Below are 9,241 nucleotides of genomic sequence, written 5' to 3'. Positions count from 1 at the left end.
AAGGTGATTGAGCAGGAGATTTTTTCGATTTGTGAATAAATGTGTAAAAAATATATATATATATATTTACAGAATCACAAAAAGCCTTGATGAGTGATGTGGTTCATTAGTGCTTATTCGTTGTTATGTGTACCAGACATCGTTGTAGTACTGTAAAGCTAGATTTATCTTTGATTTTCATATAATCCAGGCTAAAAAAGCAGATATTTGCAGTAGGATTGTGTGACACTTGTAGTGGGATTTTTCATGTGATGTAATCTCTAGAAAGAAATTCAGCCTGTTTGCATCCTCATTTCCTCATAGTCTCTTCTAACCATGTGTTTTCGTATTTTTTTGTGATGACCTCTTCATTCATTTGGATATGTACATATACAGGGGGGTTGCCATACAGTGCCAATGAACATTTACAGCAAGTAGAAAAGGCAAGACACACTTTTCTTGATAATGTTTTAAACATTGAAGTCTCCTTTTGAAGATACAACCCCTTGAAAAGTACATTTTCTATTGTGTGTGTATACAGCAATTCAGTACAGGTACATGCTTGCCAGTGTCATGTATTTCTTGTGTTGGAAAAGACAAAAAAGGTTGGAGGCTATGGAAACATTTCATGCCAGCACCTGCTTGCAGGGTGAAGCTACAAGGTTTATAACTTCCTCCAAAATATAACACGTACATCGCCATCTATACATATGCTTAGAGGCACATATTTTTGGTAAATAAAAAAGCAAAATTTCGGTACAAAACCTGAGTCAATTTCGGGTTCAAAAGTGGTAAATAAAATAAAATATCGGTGTTATAGCGGTGAAAAAATAGATGAAAAGTGGTATATAAAAAGACATATTGGTTTTAAAATTTTGAATATAATCCTAAATTTGATTTAAAAACTACACTTATTTCACAGAATTAACATTTCACTTCTAATAACACATTTATGTAGTTATCATAGTATTAAGTTTATTTCTGTGTAAAGGAGTCCAATTTTGCTTCTCCAATATTAACAGCAAAATTAATCAATTTTCCGGGAATTGCATAACTCTCAGGATAATTCAGATCTCGGAAGGTGTCGCGTCTGTGAATAAACCCTGAATTTCGTGTTTAAGAGTTAATTTCGCGTTTTGCAGTTCATTTCGCATTATTTCGTGACAAAATATGGTCACAAAATGCATCTCACACCTTTCAAAAACATGAAAAATTAACACTACAATGTGTTTTTTCAAATTTCGTTTTTCCATCAAAAACGAAATATGCATGCCCCTACATATGCTGCATTAATGACACACTCATTTAACTGGTTTTGCACATATACACAGTAGAAAATCCCTTTTTTTCGGTGCTTGGAATATTGAAATGAAGCTTCAATGAGCAAAGCATTGCCAAGGAAAGTTCATCTTGATGTCGTCTACACACTGTGAAAGAAAGGTTGTTGGTGTTCTACTTGTGAGTGTCCACCATTATTGCTGTAATTGTAGTCAAATGTGATAACGAAAAGAAAAGAAAAATTCAAAAATTGGCACCATCAACATCATTAGTGTTTCAAAGGCAATATTTTCTGTTACAGTAATGGTGACACAATTCTCCTACAGGTAAAACAGCTGAAATGAAAAATCATGCAAAACCAGTTCTGCCATGGTAGTTATGTTGATCCAACTGTGAAAATATGCCAGGGGCATTCTTATACAAGAATACTGAAAATTAGATGGTTTTCAATTACGTCAGTCAGAGAAGAGATGAGCTTCTTGTGTCATACGTTATAGTACATTTGTAACACATTTACATTCTTCAAGGCTTTCTCTGTGACCTTTCTTCCTGTTTCTGCATTCACATATCGAAACAATAACATTAAAATAGAATAAGGGAAGCATGATTAAGGGTGAGAAACTGTAACCAGCAGTTAGACAATTACTTGGAGTAGAAGTTATGTAAAAGCTAGTGCTGACATAACAAAATTGCATTGTTTTCCAAATAGGCTGTAAACGTGCTTCACATGGCTTTTGATGTACGTGAGTGTAGTCATTTCCCTTTATTATTTTTTTCTTTGATAAAAATTTGTGGAAATTAGATTAGCATGAGCAGGAGAAAATTATCTTAAGAGCATTGTAAACCTACCATACCATATAGTGTCTGAAAACGATTTAATTTTTTTGAAAAATATATCAGTATACTTGATTTTAGTGCTTGATATCATATCATATATGATTTTTTGAGTGCTGAATGCCACAGAGAAGACTTGAAATTATATTTAATGTTCACATTGCTATTTACTTGCATTAAGAAATGTATAAACATAATAATTTTTATGTATGTAGTTTTAAATTGTTAATTTTATCAGTTTTGAATATGATTATTATTGTAACATATTGAGTGTATTGAATTTAGCAATGAACTGTGGATATATGTCAGAAAAATACACAAATTTGAATTTCATTATCTGTAAATGAACTAACTAACTAACTAACTCTCTAGCCTTCTTAAACCCGAAGGTTCATGGCTGCAGAAACACAGGCCTTCCATCTGTCCCTATCTTGAGCAAGATCTATATACTCTTTTCCATCCCTACCGATTTCCTTTAGGTCCATCTCAACGTTGTCCCTCCATCTTCGTCTTGGCCTTCCTACAGGTCTCTTACCATCAGGTTTCCCAACAAGAATCCTGTAAACTCCTCTTTCCTCTCCCATTCGTGCCACATGGCCTGCCCACCTAAGTCTTCTTGATTTAATTATTCTAATAATATCTGGACATGAGTACAAATTATGTAGTTCTAAATTATGTAACCTTCTCCACTCACCTGTCTCCTCATCCCTTTTAGGTCCAAAGATTTTCCTAAGGATCTTATTTTCAAATACTCTCAATTTATGTTCCTCTTTCAATGTAAGGGACCAAGTTTCACACCCATATAATACTACAGGCAAAATTACTGTTTTGTATATTTTAACTTTTAGTTTCTTAGATATTAAACGAGAAGACAAAAGTTTATGAAGAGAGAAGTAACATGCATTTCCTGAATTAAGCCTACTTTTTATTTCCTCTTTAATATAATTTTCATTTGTTAATATTACTCCTAAGTATTTGAATTTGGAAACTGGTTCAAACGAGTTGTTATCAATAATTAGATTTTGATTATTACCTAACACTTGGTTTCGGCCTGTAAGCATATATTTAGTTTTCTCTTTGTTAACTTCCAAACCTATCTCTTTAGCAGTTTTGAAAAATATTTTAGCATTATTCTTAATTGTATTCACATCATCCCCCAGTAAGTCTACATCATCTGCATATGCTAACAACTGAGTCACACCATTTAATTTTAGTCCTTCTTTAGTTTCTTTTACCTTCCTAACAGCATATTCTAAGGCAAAATTAAAGAGCAAAGGAGATAATGCATCTCCTTGTTTTAACCCATCATGAATTGTAAATTTGTCAGACATATTATTACCCACACGAATTTTACTTTCTGTTTCACTGGTGCATATTTTTATCATACGAACAAGCTTCTTAGGTATTCCAAACTCTACTAATATATTATATAATTTATCTCTTTTGACCGAATCATATGCTTTTTTGAAATCAATGAATAGCTGATGGACATTTTGATTATATTCCCACTTTTTTTCAAGTGTCTGTCTGACGTGAAAAATTTGATCTGTAGTTGATCTGTTACGTTTAAATCCACATTGATAATCACCTATAATTTCATTAGCATATGGGGTTAGTCTTGTTAAAAGAATGTTAGACAATATTTTGTATGTTGTTGAGAGTAGAGAAATTCCACGGTAATTACTGCAGTTCATTTTATCACCTTTTTTAAACACAGGAACAATTATGGATTCTTTCCACTGTTGAGGGATTTCTTCTTTATTCCATATTAAACAAATTAATTTATGAATTTGACATATTAATGAATTTCCACCATATTTAATTAACTCAGCTGGTATTAAATCAATGCCAGGTGCTTTGTTATTCTTTAGCCTTTTAATAGCATCTTTAACTTCAGTCACGTTAGGTTCTGGAACTAAAGGTTCTGCTGTGTGTACTTCATTTACTTCTGATTTATCTCCTACATGGACATTTAAAAGGTCATTAAAGTAGTTCTTCCATCTATTTAGAATATCGCTTGGGTCAGCTAGAAAATCACCATCTTTATCTTTTATCAAGTTTATTTAGGTTGCCACCCCTTTCTAAATTCATTTACACCTTTATATAAATCTCTGATATTTTTATTTTTGCTGTTTGTTTCAATTTCGTTAATTTTGCTTTTCAAGTAATCTCTTTTTTTACTTCTAAACGTGCGGTTAACTTCTCGCTTTATTCTATTATAATTGCTTAGATTTGTATCATCCGAGTTATTTAACCACCTAAGTCTAGCCTGATTTCTTATTTCTATTAAATTATGACATTCATTATCACACCATGGCTTACTTTTTCTTGGTTTATGGTATCCTATACTTTCTTTAGCTGCTGATTCTATTGCATTACGTATGTGCTCCCAATTCTTATTTACGTCTGCTTCATTTATATTTTCATCATAATTTAAATCCTGCAAAACATCAAATCTATTTGACAGTTTAATTTGGTAATCTTTCTTAATTCTTTCATCAGCAAACTTTCCTGTATCAAATTTTATAACTTTTAGATTTTGTTGCTTATGATTTATCACTGAGAGTCTTTCTCTTAATTTAGCAATTACTAAATAATGGTCACTGGCACAGTCAGCACCTCTATGTGTACGAACGTCAATTATACTAGTATGCCTTCTCTTATCAATGAGAATATGATCTATCTGATTATGAGTTTTACCATCTGGAGAAGACCAGGTATATTTATGGATATCTTTATGTTTAAAAGTGGTACTTTTCACAATTAAATTCTTTGAGGTTGCAAAAGTAATCAATCTTATACCATTATCATTACTTAATTCATGAAGACTTTCTTTACCAATCGTGGGTTTAAATGTCTCTTCTTTGCCAATCTGTGCATTACAGTCACCTAACAGAATTTTCATATCATACTGAGAAAATTTATCAAAGACCTGTTCTAACTCTGTATAAAAATCATCTTTAGTATTATCATCTTTATCTTCCGTTGGTGCATGTATGTTTATTAAAATAATTTTACACCACCTACCCTGTAAAACTGCATATGATATCCTATCATTAATAAATTCTACTGTTTTAAGAGCCGAGATAATTCTATTATTTATGAAAAAGCCTGTTCCAAAATTATGATTTTCAGTACCACCATAGAAAAAAGTATAATTTTTAGTTTTACAATTCCCTTCTCCTGGCCACCTAACTTCCTGGACAGCTACTACATCTAATTTATACTTCCCTATCTCATTAACTGTACATTGAAATGCCGCAGGCCGGTAAAGGCTCAGAACATTCCAGGTGCCTAATTTAATATCCTTATTCCTAACGTAGATCTTATCCTTAGTCCAGGGACCTCCCAAAGTAGTCCCCACCCGGAGATCCGAATGGGGGACTATTTTACCTCCGGAATATTTTACCTTGGGAACATCCATGGCCTTATATTTCTGTTTCTTGACATGTCTTTTTACAGTGCAGAGTTGTCAGCTCTACGCCTAACCCCCAATATGAATGGAGGAACTACTACACAAGACAAAGCTCCATCACTAAATGATTTTTACATGAAGATGTTCTCTATATCATTATCTGTAAATGAGGTTGCCAAAAATGAAATGGAAGATATTTTTCATTATATTTAAACAAATAACTGATCAAAACATGAAGGAAAATGTGAACCAAGATAATTAGATATATTTATTTCAACATTATTTTACTTGTTAAAAAGACGTTCTCATACCACACATTACGTGTCAAGTAACTGATACTGTAGAACTTTAGCTATAATGTTTTTTTGAGAATAGACTACAGTGTTTGGTCTGATGTAAAAATATTGGTTCCACCCAGCCTTACAATGCTTTGTTTTGTTTCATATTTTTGTTTTTCTTCTTATGTCTTATTTCCTGGTAAGGGATTGTTTGAATTATTCCCTTAAAGAGAATCCGTCAGTCTACTAAATCTGATCCGGAGATAAACTAACCCAAATATGAAAATCCAGCATAACACTTAACTATTCTCAAAACTAGTCTCCTCTGAAGCATTCAGTACTATAAAGTAGACAGCTATGTGGTGTAAATCCAGTTACTTGTGAGTGTATTATGAACTTTGATCAGTGAGAATGGAAATCATATTTAATTGGCTCAGGAATCTTACATGAGACTGGAAAGCTCAAGCGTTGCTTCCGGCAGTTAATGATAGTTTAACAAAAGAAAAAAATATCTTTATGAGAGTGTCTGAGAGAAAACTAGAGGCTGATGGAACGATATAGATATGCTTTGTATGTGTGCGTACATGTGTGGGTGTTGTCATGCGTGCATGTTCTGGCATCAATATTATCTATAAGTGTGGTGAAATAGTCAGATTTTACCAATATTTTCTAAATATTTAGTAATAATAATATATTGTGTTGAGACTAAGTGACTTGAAGATTGGATACCAAAGGTGGCGCAAGAGATACTGTATATGTGTATACTTGAGCATGTGTTTTTATTGCCCGAGAGGTTATTTTGATAACTTTATTTAATAATATATTAGAAGACCTAACTGATTACTTGTGTATTTTTAATTAAATAGTAATAAGGTGGCATGTTCCTTGATTCGTTAATTAACTTGTATGTAGCTTATTTATGTTTCACATTAACGTCGGGAGTTGTAACAGCAATGTATGAATTCGTTAAGCCTTATTGGCGATTACTCGAAGGAGTGAGAATAATTAATGGAAGGTTTCACTTTAGTGCTTTGCCACCTGCTGAGAATTTCCCATAATTCTGTATTTTTTTGTAGAACAAATATTTAACTCATTGCATTGCCAGCATTTGAATGGAATTACTCACATTTTTTTGTTCAGGAAGAATTTACGAGCTTGTCATTCATTTTTTCAATTTAGCTATGGCCTAAGCTATTTCTACCATTTTGCCCTATCATGGTACCATTCTCTTTAGATGAGCTCCTGAAGTCTCAGCTGGACCTTTGGCCAACACCAGGGAAGCTGTTCTTCAATTTTTCTCTTCTTCCAAAAAACCGCTAAGATTATCCAAAATCTGAAAAGTAGCTTAGAATTCATTCTAGAACATTAACGTGAATCTTAATGTGATTTGTTTTCGCTGTTTCCTAGATAGTCTCAAATAGTTCCATGGCAACATTTAACTATTGATAATATCTAGATAACTGTGAAAGCAAGCCACACAATTTACATGAATGCTCTAGAAGAAATTCTAAGCATATGTAATTTTTCAGATTGGAATATCATAGCAGTTTTTGAAAGGAGAGGAAAATTCGAAAACAGCTTCCCAGGTGTTGGCCCAAGGTCCAGACGAGCCTTAATTGAATTTCTCACCAATGGTTCTGTGAGTTTGCTAATTTGTTTCTTTCCGACCTGTGGATGGTGTGGTTAGCACAACATGCTATGACACCAGGGGTTGCAGATGTGAATCACGACATGAGCATGGGAATTCTTTGTGAGAGCCCCTTCATCATATATTACTCATCCTTGTTGTCACGATTAGCCAAAAGTGGCAGAAAAGTGATGATGCTAAATAACAAAAAATCAAGTCATCTGTTGTTAGATCCATTTAATTTTTTATGCTCTTCTCTATTACCCACATTTCAGAAGCTTTCAGCTACATAATTCTTGCCTTATGATGGGGTAGTTGTAAAGCTGTTGCCGTACAACTGTTTGGTATTGATTTGTTGTTTTAAGTTCACTTTATGCTCAGATAGGATAATCAGGACTGGACCTACAGTTTAAAGTGGGGTCCGAACCACTGTGCAATGTACCTCCACCGGGTATCAAACCCTTGATTTCAAGGCGACAACATTACCACTTCGCCATCGGGGAAGCCGCAACTGTTTGGAGCAAGAAGGTACTTGTATTGAAGTTACTTTTACATTTACCTTTCTACATTGTTCAACAGCAATGAAAAAGTACGATTTGCTAAGAAATCCAAATAAAATGTTAACTTTAATGTACAAACCAGTTACATTACATTTGTGATGTCAGTTCTTTACGTTGACATTTCTTACCCATATATTTTCATATTTAAACATTATGATATAAAGAAGTCTCTTTACAATTCGTGCATACAACATATTCTAAAATAAAGTAACTTTAAACTGATGGTAACTGAGTTATCAAAGTAACACTAACTATAACTCACTCACTTTCAAAAAGTAACTTAGCAAATACTGCCTTGTAAACAAGGGATCCTGGATTTGATCTCCAGTAAAGGAACATAGCACAGTGGTTTGGATCCCACCTTAAATTGTAGGTTCCATTCCGATTAGCCTATCAGAGCATAAAGGCATGTTAAAACAATCTTTCACTTTGCTGGAGTATTCCTAAGCACCAAGTCAAATTTTGCTGTTTTTGAACATCATCTGTAATCTTCATGCAGATGAATCAATTCTTTACAATGCATTTTTTAAAAAATAATTATTCACAGTCTTTGAGTGAATTGCCCTTTTTATTTTGGGGTAACAACTAATTGGTGCTTGCTAGTTAACATGTGTGTTCAGTTCTTATTCTATGTTTTCATGCAACCACCACACAGGGACAGTGTCTGCTGTACTGCCAGCAGTGGGCATTGATAAATTGGAGTAGATTCTTGAATTCCTTGAGCAAAAGCAAGGCCTTAAAAATGTTTATCCTGTGTACATGTCAAGGAAGTGCATTCTCATGAAAGATCACCTTATTCTTTAAGTAAACGTTACCATGGTGCTGTCTGTATTCATTCACTAACTTTGCCACACCTTGATGGCCAAAATTTTGATCAGTGAATATTTTTTATTTCATTAGTGTAAATGCTCATGTGTAGTATCTTGTACTGGTCCACAATCTCATTTCAGAAGTTATTGAGCAAAGATGTTTCAATTGGAATTCAGGATAGTACTGTAGCACCTCTGTCATTAGCCTAGTGCACTCTGATATCAGAGGTCGTGGGTTTAAATCATTCTCATTGCCTTGGTTAATCTAAAGATGTAGAAAAACAAACTGATGGTGCACAGCCATCTAAGGGCCAGGGCCTGCCAGAGCAGATTTTTCATGGAGTGAAGTCAGTGCATGTAGTCCCATTGTTGCTGTTTTCTGGTGTTCGAGACTGGGACTCGCTACTTCTTTTAAAGTAGCTCTCCAGTTGTCTTCACAGTGCTGGCTCAATGCCGAAATT

This window comes from Lepisma saccharinum, chromosome 5, assembly GCF_977018435.1.
Source record: "Lepisma saccharinum chromosome 5, izLepSacc3.1, whole genome shotgun sequence".
Lineage (NCBI taxonomy): Eukaryota > Metazoa > Arthropoda > Insecta > Zygentoma > Lepismatidae > Lepisma > Lepisma saccharinum.
Note: the sequence above shows the minus strand (reverse complement) of the source record.